General features: G+C 41.6%; 1 protein-coding gene and 1 long non-coding RNA gene across 13 annotated transcripts in view; one reads left to right on the top strand and one right to left on the bottom strand.

Annotated features, from left to right (window-relative positions):
• SHISAL1 (shisa like 1) overlaps nt 1-17,792 on the top strand; it is a 110,699-nt gene that overhangs the window by 4,569 nt on the left and 88,338 nt on the right. The window lies entirely within an intron of this gene.
• Nucleotides 7,923-17,729, bottom strand: LOC117883928. The gene is made up of 3 exons (XR_004647449.1): nt 17,677-17,729; nt 11,214-11,768; nt 7,923-8,272 (listed from the first exon to the last, which is right to left on the bottom strand). It is a non-coding gene; the product is annotated as an uncharacterized LOC117883928 (long non-coding RNA).

The raw sequence follows: 17,792 nt of genomic DNA, 5'->3' as shown, positions 1-17,792 counted from the left end.
GCTGGACTCTGGCATTGATTCATGGAAGTACTTAAGCACATGCTTAACTTTAAGCATATGAGTAGTCTACTGACTTCTATGGAACTTTTATGCTTAAAGTTAAGCATGTGCTTAAGTGTTTTGCTGAATCAAGGCCTATTGATTTTGAATTTCATTATCTCCAACAATTTAGCAACAAGACACCTGACTTAAATCGTTTCTTGAGACGTTATGACCATATCAGCATTACTGGCCCTAGTGAAATGACTTTATAGCAATGCCCTGAATCATTTTGTAGAAAAAGAGAAAGAAAATAATACACATGGCACCTTCTTACTCAGCATATTTGCTCCCTATGTATTACTAAATCATGGTTCTTAACTATTTACCCCCTTTCACCCAAGTTTTTACTATTTAGTGCTGCAGAGCTAATACAAGTAGAGTAAAAGGAGCTAGATTCTATTCAATATTGCACATGCTCAGCAAAACATAGTTAAATTCTAACTACATAATCTTTTTTAGTACCGACGATGAATAACTATATTTCATCTTAATTTTCACAACCGTGGTAGAGTTTGCACCAAAACCTTTTTTTTGACTTGTAAAAGAATTACCTTTGCTAAAGAAGTCAGTGAGAGAATATACATAAAACTTATATTATTTTACAGTTATTTTCCAGTACGTAATCACTGTAAAATATTAATTATCGCTGAAGGTGTTGGAATTCAGGTACATAAATATCTGTATATATAATTTTTTGTAAAGGCTAAATCCATAGGATCATTATACTTTTATATTGTTTTAAAATACACTTTATTAGTTTAAAAAGTATCCATTATACCCAAGTAGGTTAGATATGATGTACTACTTTTTCCTGAACACTGGAATACAAACTTCCATTAGAAGGCTGTGTGTTTATACACTAGCTAAGTACTCCTTGAATCTTGGTCACAAGTGAAAAATAAGTCTGCTGGTATCAACTTGTTTCTCAGTGCTGGAGAGGTAGTGTGGTCCAGTGATTAGGACACCGGATTGAGAGTTAGTAGACCTGAGTTTTATTCATGGCTCAATTACTGACCTGCTGTGTGACTTTTGGCATGTCACTTTACCACTCTGTGTCTCTTTTTCCCTGTTCACCCATTTTCTCTCTTGTCTGTTTAGCATATAAAGCTCTTCAGGGTACAGACTCTTACTGTGTGTCTAGACCGTGTGTAGCAGAATCTGGCCCCAATCTCTGCTAGGGCATCTAGACAATGCTGTAATACTACTAATAAAGAATAATAGTCACGTTTTTTCTGTATCCCCAAAACCACAATGATTTGGCATGATTGATGGTCACCGTTTGAGACAGGTCATGCTGTGAATAGCAGGCTTGTTGCAGTTCGGGACTGAGGTGCAATGGAAGAGGGTTTTTTTTTATAAAGAAACAAAAAAAAAATCACTTTTATGAGCACTAACATTTATTGAACTTTCTCTTTCACACAAAAAACACAGACATTCTCAAAGGATAAAGTAACATCCATAAAAATTAATCTGCTTGCTCTCCAGAGGTCTAATTGCATGAGTTTATAGTATGGACCCAATCTTGCATTTCCTGCGCACTCAAGATTCCCACTGGGGCTAGTGTATGTCTATATAATATGCTCTCTGAATGTCAAAATACAATATTTATGACCTTATAATATGTATATTAATGGCAAAGTGTTCAGTAAGGACATAAGTCAGCACAGACCACCTATCCACAGCAGAATCTTAATTTTCTGTGGTTTTGGATTGGGTGGGGGGTGAGGTGGGGAAGTGGCATTTCCAAGTGCATCTCTTTTCCCTGCCCGCAACACATCATCCAATTTGATTTAGTAAGAGTGAGAAATGTCATTAAGAAACTAGGGAAGTATGGCTGTACTTTATAAACTACTGCACTTCAGAGCTGAATTAAGCTCTTGATAGACCCCCTGGAACAACGTTTATACTTCAAAATGTGAGCTATTTGGTGATAAGTCCAGCTATGTTCTTTTGGCTTTCATATACAACAGAACCCCCCGTACAGGGTACAAATGCCCTCTGGTACATTGTTAAGTCTTTTAGCTTGAGACAGGATTGTTTCCTATGAAAGGTTTACTGCTGAAAAATTGACTTTGAAAATGATCTCTCATCTGTTGCAAGTTTTATTTCTGCCTTTCGTCACTGTGCAGCTGCCAAAATAAGGTAATGTAAAACAAAGAACATATTTTCACATATTGGTACAAGCCAAAGTAAAACAAAGCTATGCCCCTGGCTCTCTCATTTCATTCTTCCTAAGAGCCTGAACTTTTGTGTATGGAGATCTTGATCAGTTCTCCCTTGTGCTATATTCTTTTTTCTTTAAGGAACGAAGTACCAAGATTTTCCAAATATCTAGTGACTGTGGATACCAAACTCGAGAACCCCCCCCCCCCCCCCCCCCTCTTTTTTTTTTTTTTTGGGGTCTGAAAATCAGAGCTCTTTAAAATATCTCAAGTTGTACACCCTCCAAACCCACCAGTCACACTGAGACTCTTGATGGTTTGCAGAATTATAAAAAAGAAACTCTGCTTAAATATATCTCTTCAGAACATGGGTATTCACCCATGAAAGCTTATGCTCCAATATATCTGTTAGTCTTAAAGGTGTCACAGGACTCTCTGTTGCTTTCTTCAGAACATTGTTATTGTTCAAGCCAAAAACTGAAAGGGTAGTTCAGTGGTTGGGGGCTCAGTGAAAAGCAAAGAAAAATGTAGAAGGAAATTGTTGAGATTTACCAAAAGCAAAATGAATGTTTATTGAATACCAGTTGTGATTGCCTTACTCACAAAAGTAATCCCATTGCACTGAACAGGACTGCTTGCATGACTAAGGCGATCACAGTTTCACCCTAAATAAATTTATGACAAGAAAGATTTTTAAAAATACAGAGACAAATATAAATAGCACACATAGAAAACAGGAATTAAAAAAGAAAAGTTATACAGAAATGGATGAGCCAGGTAATATTCAACTGATTTCCAGAAGCCTGAAAAAATAAAAGCCAAATCATATATGTCAAAGTGGATCAGATCTGAGAGAGAGAGCAAATCAGAAGATCTCTCTGCTTCAGAGACACTGAACCAGGGCCGGCTCTAACTTCTTTGCCGCCCCAAGCAAAAAAAAAAAACCACCCCGCCCCAACAACCCCCCCCCCCCCCACCCCCCCCCCCCTGGCCGGCAACCAAACATTCCCCCCCCCCCCCCCCCCCCCCCCCAAACCCCAAACACCCCCCCCCCCCCCCCCCCCCGGAGCACCGTCCCGCTGAACCAAAATCAACAACAACAAAAAAATACCCCCGAGTGCCACCCCTTACAAGGTGCCGCCCCAAGCACGTGCTTGGTCGGCTGGTGCCTGGAGCTGGCCCTGTAATGCACAAAAGGATCACATTTTCAAAAACCCTGAAAACAAAGTCAGGACTACATATTTGGCCTTTGCAGACTTGGCAGAATGAAGTCGTCAAGATTGCTATGCCCTGCATCGTCTCAACAGTTGTACAGAATTCATTTGCTCCTGGTCGGAGGAGCACATCCCAGCTAAGGTGTGGATGTGTGACAGTTACATAATTAAACAAAACAAGTAGCTGTGATTCTAGCAAGTTAACTGATCTGTCAGACAGAGACAGAAATTCAGAAATGTGGCAAGCAGTTAGCCTTACTCTATAGCCTTTACTTCTGCATCTGGAAAATACCCTTCAGACTTCAGAAGCGACTATTCTCAGGAGTTCCTTTAAAATTTAATGAAAAACAAAAAGGCAACACACAAGAAGATGAATATGGTTCAAAGTGGCAGAAAAAAATAGGGGAAATGGTTGGATTTGTTTATTGATAATGACCAAAATAAATGTAAGCAAACTATTAGTATTAACTAGCATTAACATAGCATGGTACATTATCTTCCCTAAAGAGCCAACATTCTTAACTACACACAAGAAGAAAAGGACAAAAGTTAACAAGAACTAATGTACAATAGCCCAGTGTAAATAGCACAGCCTTTCTTGAACAATACACACATGCCTGTGGAAAAAGCCTTTGGCCAGTTCAAATGAGTTCAGAAGACAGATTTATGCCATTCTCTGCTAATGTAGTATCTAAACTGCCCAATATCTATAAGTAGCATAGTAGAATCTTCTCTTGAATTATTACATGTATAATTCTAGAAGAGATTAGGAGTTGTCAGAGAGACAGATGTGTCAAGAGGTCATGCAAAGCCACCAAAGACTCCTCAAGAATCGCTTATTTTGTCCAGTAAATACCAAATTCTAAGGCAAGGTTTTTGTGAAGAGATGATTGAGCTAATGTCTGTTCTCTCCGTTCTTTGAAAATACCCATAAAGAGCCAAAACAGTGAAAGAAAACTACCCTATGTCTTTTTTCCCTCTCTTCTAACTGTCCTATCTTCTCCCTCATTGTCAGTTCTGATGGTCAAACTGATTCTTATGCTTTTTTAGCTACAGGAGGCAGTAGACACAAACTGCTCAGCCTACAGTTCTTTTCCCCTTAATCAATAGCAGCCAATGTTTTGAGCTATGGTACTCAAAACTGCATCAATATTTCCTTGATTAAGAAGAAAGGAGAGGCCCATCATCACCATGCTTAACTGCACAGGTTGTGGCTCAGACTGCCTGTACAGTGATTCTCTTAGTTTGTATGCTGACCTTCTTAGACTGGCAAAACTTAGCGGACCTGCCCACAGTGACCTGCTTTCACTGCTGTGGGCTAGGGTGTCTGGCATTGAAAACTAGTGGTGCTTCTAAAACCTCTGCGTTTGGAAGAGTCTAGTCACCAATCTCCAAGACACACTGTCCCTTGCAACAGACTGGTGCCTATTCAGCATGGAACCAGGCCAGTCTCTGATAGCCTGTTTAAGACAATGGGAGTGTGACATTCCCCAGGGTACAATCTGGACTTTTGAACAGCTGTGTTCCCTCAGTTCTCCAACCTGGGGTGCCTTTTACACTCCTTCACTATGAGAGCAACCACTCCTGGCCTGCTCACACACAGCCTTCACCATGTAAATTATTTCCAGCTATTTTGCAAGAGTGCTACAATCAGCTATTCTTGAATTACACTGCAGATCAACACCAGGAAATTCCCAGTCCCAGGCTTTCTGAGAAACATGTGTCTTGTACTGCCCAGCCCTCTCCTGGACAATACAAGCTTATATAAAGTCCATCGTTTTATTAATAGAAAATGTTATGCACCATCTTTAGCGCAAATGGAGTTGTCCAAACATTTCAATCCAAGCACACTGGCTGAGATAAAACAATAAAACAAGTTTATTTAACTACAGAAAGATAGATTTTAAGTGATTACAAGTAATGAGGCATAAAAGTCATAATTGGTTACAAGTAAATAAAAGGTAAAACACAACTAATACCTAACTTAACAAGCTAGAGTGAATTCAAAGCAAAGGTCTCTCTCACCACATGTTCTAGCAGTCTTACTGGCTGAATTCCTTTCTGCCAGTATCTCTCCACAGCCCAATTATATTTCCTTTTTCCTTCAAGTGTTGTTGTGCCACGAGTAGAGATGAAGGAAGAGATCTTTTGGGAGCATCTGCTCCCCTTTCTTATAGTTCTCTTTTTCTTTGAAAATCACCTCTAGCTGAAGTTCAGGAGACAGAAGGTTTGGGGCAATGGGATCCTCTAGCTGTTTCTTTGCCAAAATGTAGATTTCTCACTCACACTCTTTCTCCTGCCAAAGAATGGCCACTTAACCAGATGATAGTTCATTTGATTTTGTTGACCCCTGGCTGAGGCATCAGTTTGCCTTTTATCTTTGAGAAACTGGTTTGTGCCTGCTTTTCTAAATTTGGAACATGTCTCAGTAATGTTATACAATAGAATCTTATAATTTTGCATACAGTGTTGCCACACACATTTTACCAGGACAATAATGATTAGCAAATTATGATTAGAAAAAAAATAATGAGTTTTCAAATGATATCTCACAAGGCATACTTTGTACAAAGTTTACCATGGTCTTGTACAAGGGGTGAATATAAGGGTACAGATTGTCACAGGGAGGCTTTCCATTGAACTTCAGTGGGCATGAGACTCAGGCCCAAATTGTCGTTTTAAAAGGGTAGTTGGAATAATACTAACTCAGCACATTGTTACAAGAAATAGCACTAAGCAGATCGCAAAGTTTAGCTCCACACATATGGGTTAACCAAGTTGAACAGTTTGCATATTGGAAAGATCTTTGTATCTCCATCAGGCAGTTTGTCACAGGCTCCCTCAGATCAGAATGGATGTCTCAAGCCCCAGAAAGTGTCTGTGGGCACTGTCTCAACAAAATGGTTCAGTACCAGGTGGATCTTTACACTTTATAGTAAAACCAGTTACTTTATCATTCCCTCTTGTAGCCATATGATCTGTAGCCATTATGTCATGTTTCAGAGTCAGACAATTCTTCCTTCATCCCAGTCCTGCAACAGCTATAGACAATAAACAAAAGGGTCTGAGCTGCCAAATACCCACAGCAAACATTGACTTCAACTAGAATTTAACAAGGTCTTCACCTCTGACATTCAGGCCCAATATCTTTAAATATTCACTTCCAACCTCGTATGAATAGTTGTTTTAAATACCAGCCTCAGAGGAGAAACTTGGGCATGTCAGCCAGACAAAACATTATGAATGGTTTGCCTCCAAGACCAACAATTAAAAGTTATTTTCAGAAATTAATTAAAAAATATTCATGAGATAGCTATCCAGCACACTAATAAAAATGAAGGACCCTGTCATACAGTTTGCACTGCTTATGGGTACGCATCAGAATTTTAGAGAGATGGGTAAACTGCATTCTCCAAATTCATGGACAAACCATGCGTCTGAGAGTAGAACTGGGACTATTCTATCTGTATTGCGCGAGTACTGAGCCATCTTCAGTGATAATCCATACTTGTGAAAATAGTAAAACCTTCCCCATTAAATATAATGTCACCACCATCTTGAGCAAAATTCCCTTCTCAGTCAGGCTAGTGCAGCGCTAGTCAACAGGACTCCAGTGGTGTAACAGAGAGGACAATATGGCCTCTCAGAGGGTTCAGCTCATTGACAGACTTGGCTAGAATTGAATAGACTTGAGAGAAAATCATCTGCAGCTGATCCCAAGGATGGAGTCATATTTATTGGGTAAGTTCAGTATAATCATACTCATTATCCACTGTGATTACGTGGAGCTCAAGAATAATTCATTGTGATCCTTCTTTAAAGCATGGCTGTACTTCAGCATTTCCTTGATTAAGCCATTGGTGATATTTCATATTTAAAAATGTTGTTAGTTGGCAGCAATTTAGAAGTTTGGATTCCAGCCAGAAAATAAACAATAACTTTGTAACCAACTATGTGGGGAGATTTTACATGCACAAAAGTCAGAAATTGTAAAGTTATGACTCCATGTCCCAGATTATCCACTATGCTGGGCTGATTTGTGTTACACTGCTGGTACAACATGGTCCAAAAGCCAGTGTAGTCAAGTGTGGAAAGATCAGTACAGTGTAGGTACATTCCCTGGTAATGTAATGCCAGTGCATTGGTTCCTATGCTGCCATCCCTCCCTTAACCTTGTATAGGAGGTATGGCTGGAGGACAGGCACCATGGTTGAGTCTTCCCTATGTCCCAGTGCTCTCCTGATGTTATAACAGCCCCTTGGTACCATTAACAACTTGTGCAATTTAGAACAGCCTTCAGGCTGCTCTAAAGCTAGCATAACAGCCTGGCACACAGGCATCCAAGCATCATTTGTGCTGTGAGCACCTCACCAGCAGCCAAGAATCCAAGCCTATTGGTCTAACTCACCCCCCATCCCCTTCCCCTTTTTGCATATACGTGGGATTTGATTCTCACCTTGCATTGTAGTCAGTGGAGTAAGAGACAGGAAAATCAGCCCCCTACTATATTTTATTAATGAGATTTACATTGCATGAGCATCACATAGTGAGCTGTATTAAAAAAAATCCACTTTACGGCTAAGAAATAAATGCAGTTTTAATTCTAAGTGGAAGTGGGTAGATTCAGAGATGCCACTGATTAGTGTGTCTGGGGAACTTCTGTAGTCAAGTACCATCTAAGAACTGGATCCTGCTTCTCTGAAGTCAGTGGAACAATTCCCATTGATTTGAATGGAAGCAGGATTGGGCCCCTGCTGTCTGAAAGAGAAGTGCTGCTGTGAAGAAATCCCTTGTTGGGTCTTCTCTGCATAAAAGTTGTGCAGGAGTCAGGAAGATGCTCTGTTGCCCAGTCATCTAAATATAACAATGAGAAATGCATGAGGAAGAGGCAGTAATAACTCTTCACCTGCCTCTTCTTCAGTCTTTATCATTGGCTTCCCACACTTCTGGGCTATTCTTGGCAGAATGCGCCTTAGTCCATTCATTATCTTTGTTGTACTGTCTCTCTTGCTCTTTTCTTTCTCATAGTAACATATTCACAGGAAGGAAATTTCCATCTACCATTAGTAGTATCACTATGAACCCGGAAGCCACAGAGACCATAGCCTGCCTCCAGTTTTTTGTTTTCTAAATCTATTATACGTAACAGAAACACACACACATCTCCACGCGCGCCTTCTCTACCTGTAAGTCGCTGAACGCTATCAACTCCCATGACAGTGAGCTCAGAGTGTCCAGCACCTTGAAAGATTAGGCCATACATGTTACCTTCTGAAAACATTTGTGTATTTCTTTGAAAATCAAAAGCAATTTGCAGCTAAGATAACAAGGTGTGCTCATTTTATAGTTTTAGAACTGCCTTTCAGTGATAACATCAAAAACCCAACTGTTTATCTTAGTCTGAAAATTTTTGATCCAAAACTTTTCATATGTGACACTGGCCTCTATATCTAATCAAAGAAGAAGTTTGTTTGGGTTTTATGACTGCTGCAATCATCCTCTTCCTAAATTATATCTCTGTAGGATGCAGTGGAAGATTGGAAGTAACACAAGTTCACAAAACCTAATCAATTTAGAATGGTCCATAGGGCAAATATAATAAATTGCTTTAGTCACTAGGTAACCGGTCCTTGACATGAGACTGGAATAAACACTGCTTCTTGTGGGATTGCTTAACTTCTAGTCATCAGTGTCATTCTGCAGGTCCACCTCATCTAATGGATTATGGCTTTATTTCTTTCCTTTGTGTATCTATGCAGTATTTTTTTCTGTAAACTTAAATCCTAAAAACAACAAAATACATTTCACAGTTACATTAAATGAAAATAGTGTTTATTCATAATCCACATTTGAGCCATCCAAAGAATACTCTAGCAAAACCAGGGCCTGATTTTCAGAAACAGCCTCTATGGGTATGTCTACACTGCAATGTAAGCCCAGGATTAGTGGGATTTGAAGCAGTTGATCCTGGGTTAGAGAACCAAGGGCTTGAGCATCTATACTGCTTATCTACCCTACATTAAGAATTTTCTAATCTGGACTTGAACCTGGGTCCACACTGCAGCACTCAGATCCGAGTCAAACCAACTATATCCCAGACTCCCTAGCGCCCTCCTGAAACATGGTGGCTCAAGGCCCTTTGGCCATGCTGCTCTGTGGTGCACTTTACTGTTCATCCTGCATGTTGCAGAAAGTTTGAACAGCCTGCCAAATAGTCATTTTGGTCTGTGTGCTCCCAGCAACCTCAGCCAGAAACAGGGAGGAGGCGCCATTTGAATAACTCCTCTTGTTTGTGCCTTCACTCCTATGCCAGGAAATGGGCAGAGCTTCCATGAGATGCTGGTGGATATTTCGGTAGCATTTTCTGACCCACCAAAGGCACCTGACAGAGCTAATGACAGAGGAGGAAGAGGACACAGACATGGCACAGCTGAACTGGCTGATGCTGCTCATGACACTCGGTACAGCTGCTGATGCCCCCTACATAGACTAGTGCTTCTGGAACACAGACTGGTGGGACCACATTGTCATACTGGCCTGGAACAACTATCAATGGGTCCAGCTCTTTCACCTGAAGAAATCTACATTTCAGGAGCTTGGTGGACAGCTTGCCCTGACCCTCCAATGTAAAGACACAAACATGGGGCAGCTTTGCCAGTCCAGAAGCGGGTTGCTATAACCATCTGGAAGCTGGCCACCCCAGATTGCTACAGATCTGTTGCCAACCAACTTGCAGTTGGAAAATCAACTGTGGGTAAAGTGGAGGCAGAGGTTTCTGAGGCAATCAGGCATCTGCTTTACCCCAAGGTGGCCAGCATAAATGATATTCCTGAGGTAATTTCTGTCTTAGAGGGAATGTGGTTTCCAAACTGTGATGGGGCCATTGATGGGACTCAGATGCCCATAGATTTCCCTCCTCAAGGAGCACATAAGTACACGAACCCCAAAGGGAACTACCCCATTGTTATGCAGGCCCTCATGGACCACAGACGTCAACTTATGAATGTCAGCATGGACTGCACTGGAAAAGTTCATGATGCCAGCATTTTTTGCTGTTAGGGCGTCTACATTCATGGACAGGCTCATTTGGATCTACAGACCCATTTGGGTCCCAGTGTCATCAACGCTGTGCGCATTATGTGGCTTGCTGTGCTCTTCACAATCTCTGTGAAGGCAGAGGTGAGCCATTTCCCCCTGAATGGCAGCGAGGGGCCAGGGAACCAGTACACTCAGCCAGAAAGTGCACCTCCTACTGCTGGAGCTGGATGCACCTTGGCAACAAAAGTCAGGGATGCTTTGTGCTCTCATGCTATGGACTTGCATGGCCCAATGGAAGGTGTGGGAGAGGGGAATAGTGCCTTTATGAATGTGCTGGTGGGGGTGGGGCTCATTTATTGTGCTTGGGCAGGAGTGGGGAGTTGATTGCCATGCAACATACTTATGAATGATATGGTCACTTATGAAATGGTATGGGACAGTGAATCGCAGTATTTGCATGCTAATTCCTAATGGTCCCTGAGCGTGTATTTACCTTTATTATCTCAGATACACATTGTATGATGTGATGCAGTGATAGTAATAAACTGTCTTGATGAAATGAAAAGCTTTATGTGTAAATGTCTATTAGAAAAAGTACAATATTCACCCATTGCCAGGCAGGCCAGCTGCCATTACATCACCTACTCACCAGTAACAACAACAAACAAAGTGCATGAACAAGTGCAAACAATGAAACCATGTCCAAGACAGAAATGCCCCAATATTGCATGTCCTCTGGTCCCCCATTCTCCTTTACCTTCCTTCCCAATTTGCTGTGCACTTGCCCATGGGGGCGGGGATGGAGGAATCCACAGGGGACAGGATCAATATGGAGGCCTGCATGGGACATAGTTGCTCATGGAGCCCGATTGAATGGGCCAGGAGTCTTCCAAACTGCTTCTGAGCTGCATCATAGGGTACTGCGGAGGGGACTCAGACCATGGTCCAGGTAATGCAGCAGGAGCAGGTATTCTTGAAGCTATTAATGATATCAGCAATTCAAACAGTTCTTTCTGCTGAGCTCTGTCCTTCCCCGCTTAGCTGCCATTCCTGTTCCCACGGTGAAACCCTGTCCTCAAGCAGTGCAGCCAGTCTGAGGCTCTCCTTTTGCCTCTCACCATGCCTTTCCTCTAGCTATAATTCCACTGTCTTTGGTACTGGACCTGGTTGTTGGCCCTCTCCAGAACTTCAACCATAAGTTCATCACAGCAACGCTTCCCATTGGAACGGCCTGTGAAGGAACATTGGCTCAGGCTTCCGCTGCCATGTGGGTGAGCTGGGGAGGAGCTGCAGCCAGTAGAGGTTGAGGGGCCTGGAACAGGACAAGACACAGAGGGTTATTGTCTCACATAGCCCATTGCAGGAGCACAGAAAACATCCATGTGGAATTTCAAGGATATAAAATGTTACTTTTCCAAACTGAACTTCAGTATATTGTGAAAGGGATGCTTCAGACCACAGAAGCTCCCTGGACACAGCTTGGTTAAGCACAGTGAAAGAAGTGCAGAGACAAAGGTAAGTTAAAAATTCAAACCTGTTTTTTGTTTTCTAAACATTGCAGAACTACTTGGGGGCGGTGCCATCAGTAGCTGTGCTACAAAACCTCTCTGACATTTCAGGCCTTCCACATTTTGAAGGACATAAGAGTTCTTGTGGTGCCGATTGGCAAAGGGAGGTCTTATTCCAAGCTGCTGTTGGGAAACCTGCAGTGTATGCAAATACACCTCTACCCTGATATAACATGACTCAATATAACACGAATTCGGATATAATGCGGTAAAGCAGCGCTATGTGAGGGGGGAGGGCTGCGCACTCCGGTGGATCAAAGCAAGTTCGATATAATGCGATTTCACCTATAACGCGGTAAGATTTATTTACTCCCAAGGACAGCGTTATATCGGGGTAGAGGTGTATATAGTGTTCATGTATTCAAACGTATAGTGACTGAACAGTAAAACCCTATTTTATAGTAGGGTCCTGATGTGTGCAGGGGGCCAACCATTGCCATACAAGGAATGTGGGAACAAGAGGCAGGGGGCACTCTACCCAGCCTGAAACATTGACAAACCACAGACCCACCGAAGAGGAGCTCAGATTAGGGGAGAGTATGTCTGTGTGACTCTACCCAGACCCATTGGGATTGGAAGCACATAGTACCCAACAATTTGGGTCCACTCGCAACACACTGGTGACCACACATGTAAGCAACACCTTTGTGCTGCGTAAAGTGATGATGGTGATTCATTTGACATTTTTTTCCTTTTAGCAATAGTGAACCAATTCTTCAATTCGAGGTTGTGCTGTGTTACTTGTGCTGATGGAGGTTTCTGGATAACAGGTGGCATTTCCATCTTGCTCATAACACAATATAAGAGCATAGAATCTGGCCCAAACATGCCCCTTTCCTGGGGTTTGCCTTTAGCGTTAACTTAAGTAAATGCAAACAAAACCTAAGAACTCAGACTAAACTTTTGTCTGAGCTTGGGATGTCCATACCTAGGGATTTTCCTTGCAGGATATCTCTGACCCTGTCCCTTGTTCCTTCTGCCCCAGACAGACACCGAAACCCTTTTGTGCTCCTCATTTGGAACAAATAGGACCAGCCTGATGTGCCAGTCAATGTGACTCACAGAGCAGTTCTAAATCTCAAAGGAAGGTTCTAGCCCTTTATACCAGAAGTACTCTTTCTTTCTATGCAATGTCCTAGCATCTAACTTCAAGTTACAGTGCTGTCTTTCAGACGAGAAGTAAAACGAAAATCTTGATCACTTGAAGTCACTAAAGATCTCAGGTCATGTTTGTAAAAATCTGGTTCTAATCCCAGTGCTGTGCCCAAATTTGAAAACAATTAATGACATTATGCCTGTGTAAATTCCCCTTTAAGCTTGAACTGGTTGTTGACCTTCACTTTTGTGTAGTGTTGCTGTGTACTAGTAAACTGCTGCCATGTTTTACTCATAATTGGCTGTGTTTCAGTGGTGAATGAATTGATCCCTTGGTGTCGTTTGTATAGCAGACTAAGTTTATAAAATTCATTATTGCTGAGGGATGTTTTAAGATGAAAAGTGCCATGCAAAGGTATGATATTGCTAATCTTTATTTATTTATGCTTATGTATTTAAGTCCTGATCCATTGACTTCAACAGGAGTTGGACCAGGCCCTAAATTTTCATTTTGCATACTGGCTCTTATTTAAAAAAAAAAAAAAAAAAAAAAAAAAAAAAAAAGATTGTTCAAACTAGGTAGTATGCTCAGTTTTCCGTTCACAGACGATCAACGTATTGACTATAGTTTCCACTAACCTGGCTATTAAGTCATCAGTAATGAGTGAGCTCTGACAGATGCTAAATTTAATTAACTATAAACGTTTTCCTACATACTAAATCTAAAAGTGCTTTCATTACGCTAAAATAGTCGTTCTCTCAGTTGGATTCTGAGAATATTTTACCTACACTTGTTTCTTGTATTCAATAGCTTTCACTTCTGCATTTCATTGCTGAAAGGATTGCTCAGCAGTTGGGCTGAGTGTTTCCCTCTCTGTGCCATTTTTTTGAATAACCTCTCATATGACATGATTTGTACTATTTATTTTTTCCATTTATATTGTGTTACTCTGTTACTCTGCTTAAACATACACCATAGGTGATGCTAATGAAAGACTATTGCAAGGTTGTTTAAGTGGATTGTCAAACCTTCTAAAGGAGCTTAATGCTGGTTTCCAACATACAATAGTTTGAGACAATATGGCATACCTTCTAGTTTAATTCAGACATCAGAATTAGTGAAATTTCTACACAAACTCACATAATATTATGCAGTAACATGTATAATATTATAAATAGGACCCTACCAAATTCATAGCCATGAAAAATGCATCATGGACCACGAAATCCGGTCTTTTGTGTGCTTTTACCCTATAGTATACAGATTTCACAGGGGAGACCAGCATTTCTCAAACTGGGGGTCTTGACCCAAAAGGGAGTTGCAGGGAGGGTCACAGTATGCCACCCTTACTTCTGAGCTGCTTTCAGCGCTGGGTGGCTGGAGAACATCGACTGTTAGCTAGGCACCCAGCTCTGAAGGCAGTGCCCTGCCAGCAGCAGTGCAGAAGTAAAGGTGGCAATACCATACCATGCCATCCTTAATTCTGTGCTGCTGCTGCTGCTGCTGGTGGCCAGACTGCCTTCAGAGCTGGGCTCCCAGCCAGCAGCTGCCGTTCTCCCGCTACCGAGCTCTGAAGGCAGCACCACTGCCAGCAGCAGCGCAGAAGTAAGGATAGCAGTACCGCAACCCCCCCTACAATAACCTTGCAACCCCCCCCACAACTCCTTTATGAGTCAGATCCCCTAAAATTACAGCTCCGTGAAATTTCAGATTTAAATAGCTGAAATCATGAAATTTACCATTTTAAAAATTCTATGATAGTGAAATTGATCAGAATGGACCATGAATTTGGTTGGGTCCTAATTGCCCTCTGGTCAGCCAAGGTTCAGGGGTCCCCAAAATTCTGAATGACTCTTATTTTGCTAAGGATGCATGGTGCATCTCTCATATATATGTCTGAGGAATCCTGGTTGAAAGAAACTAACCTGATTCTTCCTGCTTTAACCCCGCTTCCAGTTTTCAGCCCCAAATCAGAAATATGCACAGAATATAAACGGTGACAAATCTGAATTATTTAGAATAATTTTCATCCAGGTTATTGAAAACAATTATTAAAGCTCCTAAATATGTATTTAAGTGCCTATCTTCAGACTCTCAGGTTTGAAAATCTTTGGCCTACAAATATTAATTTCGGATAGTGTTTGGTAACATTTGAAGTATCCCATCATTGAAGTGTTCATTTGGTACTTTAGAGATATAAAAACATAGCTGTATTTACATATGTTTATGCTTGATCATACAGTACAGGGCCAAATTCAAACCCCACTGAAGTCAATGGGACTAGAGGGAGTGGACTGACCTCTATATTTAAACCTAAAATGCAATTTCCATTATAAACTCTTTTTATGTGGCTAATCATTTTGACACACACATTCCTTTGGGAGGCTATTTTCCCCTCTTAGCCTTAGCTTAGAAGCATTTTTTTAACCTAAAGTTGATCTTGTGCCCCCTTTTTTTAAAAAACAAAAAGTTCTTGTTTTCTGCTTGTTTACATTACAAATTCAGGTCTTGTCTAGTTTAAAATATCCCCAGATGATAAAGAACTAGTGAATCAACAATATTGCAATAGTCCAGAGAGTGAAAGCTGAACAAAGGAGAGGAGAAGGGATTTTAAGTCAGACTATAAAATTCTTTTTTTTTTTTTTTTTGGTCTTTTTGTTTGCTTTTTGTTAACACCTTCTTAATGTAATGTCCAATGAATGTTTTGGACAAAAAGATTTTTTTAATGATTCAAGACCATCCCCATTCAATCAATTATTATTTGTTGTATTATCATAGGATGCCACTATACTAGGCATCATACAAACACAGCACAAAAAGAGCTTGCAATCTAATTAGCAGACAAGAGAGAACAAATTGACACGGACAGATGGGGAAGTACAGGGAAATAATGCGACAATACTGGTCAGCATGATAGACAGTGGACTGCATACCAGTAACCTAACTGTTGTCAAGTTTTTGTAGGCATCCCTGCAAAGGAGAGTTTTGAGGAGGAATTTGAAGGTGGATCATGAGATATTTACAGGATTATCTCCCAGGCCTCTGGGGCACCATGGGAGAAAGCACAAAGGTGCTTGCTTGAAAATTTAATGATTGGGCGATGCTGGTTGGCGTCATGGACAATTGGAGATGAGCACCAACAGCTTGGTGATGAATGAAAGATAGGAGGAATGGGGATTGTCTGTGAAGGGCCTGGAAAGTGAGTGCTGAAAATACACTTGCTATTGCTATGAAATATGCCAGTGGTCCTCCAGGAAAGCCAGGACTTGCCACTCCTGATACTTCTATTTAAAAAAAAAAAAAAAAAAAAAAAAAGTGACCCCTTTAAAAAAAATCATTTTCATGCCATCTTTCAGCAAAATCTGATTAGTTGTTTGATTACTACATCTGTAAAATCCCCTATTTTTTCATACTTGGCTTAAACAGTGGGATTTCCAAAGGGGCCTGCATGCAAGATATAATTTTGACTTTAAATGAGACTTGTGCTCCTTATTGACTCATTTCCTTTCGAAAATCCACTTTCACTCCTCCTTATTCTACTGACCCTGCAGGATGCAGATTTGGCTACACACACAGCCAGTGCAGGATGGTGAAAGGACTGTGATTTGGGGAAACTGAAAGCACAATGAAGACATCTGTTTACCCACAATGACTTTCATCACTAATGTCATGATTATCATATTTCCCGGTTGTATTTTGTGGACCATGCTTGAAAACAAAGGAGACGTTTTTGATTAAGAGTGGAATGTTGAAGCACCTGGGCCAACATCAACCTATGCATAGCTAGACAAATAAGCAGCTGCCCCTGAGGCTGTTAGCACCGTCTGCAAGGGGGCAGGCTTAACAATTCAGAACTGCTCTGTGCACATGCTTTCAAACTCTCACTTTCAAATGGAGGCGGGAACCAGGTGTGGAGCAGCAGAGTAGATAATCATGTAGCAGAAGTCAATTTTTTGCAATGCTCTTGGGGGCGGGAAGAAAGGGTGTCATGAAAAACAACCTTCATTAATTATCCAATTATCTTTTGTATAGTGAGGAAGTTTACAAAGAGTTGAATTATTCTGCTTTTTAGTCTGGATGGTTTTATGTTCGAATGGGCGAGTGAGGAGTGAACTGATATTTTATTGCTATGATAGAACAGCATGGTTGATGTGCAAAATACCAGAGCCTTTGTTTACAAGAATTAAACTTCATTTCACACAAACAAGCTTGCAGGACAGCTTTGAATAATAAAAATATGTAGCATATATTCAATATGAGGAACAAAAGGGCCGTCCTTAGGCATACGCAGCTGCGTAGGGCACCATGAAATTTTGGGCACCAAATTGCAGCAAATTTTGTGGTGCCCTAGGCAGCCGCATGCTGCATATGCGGCAGCCCCAGCCGCAGCGACCAGTCCTATCCCTCGGCCGGCCCCCCCTGCAAGGGGCAGGGCCGTCCCTAGAGGGGGTGTGGGGCCCCGAACAATTCCCTCAGCCCTGCCTCTTAACATTCCGCCCTGCTCTGCCCCCAGCCCGCCCCCATTCCACCTCTTCCCCCAGCGACCCCGCACTCACCGGCAGCGGCGGGAAGCAAAGCAACCTGGCCCCAGTCCGCTCTACTCCGCCAGCTCCCAGCCGTGGTGTTCCGCTTCCCGCCACCGGGGAGTTCGGGGAAAGGATCTCTCCCTGCA

The sequence above is a fragment of the Trachemys scripta genome, chromosome 1 (genome assembly GCF_013100865.1).
Source record: "Trachemys scripta elegans isolate TJP31775 chromosome 1, CAS_Tse_1.0, whole genome shotgun sequence".
NCBI classification, from domain to species: domain Eukaryota; kingdom Metazoa; phylum Chordata; order Testudines; family Emydidae; genus Trachemys; species Trachemys scripta.
The sequence above is the reverse complement of the archived record's forward strand: the minus strand, read 5'-3'. Positions and strand labels throughout refer to the sequence as shown.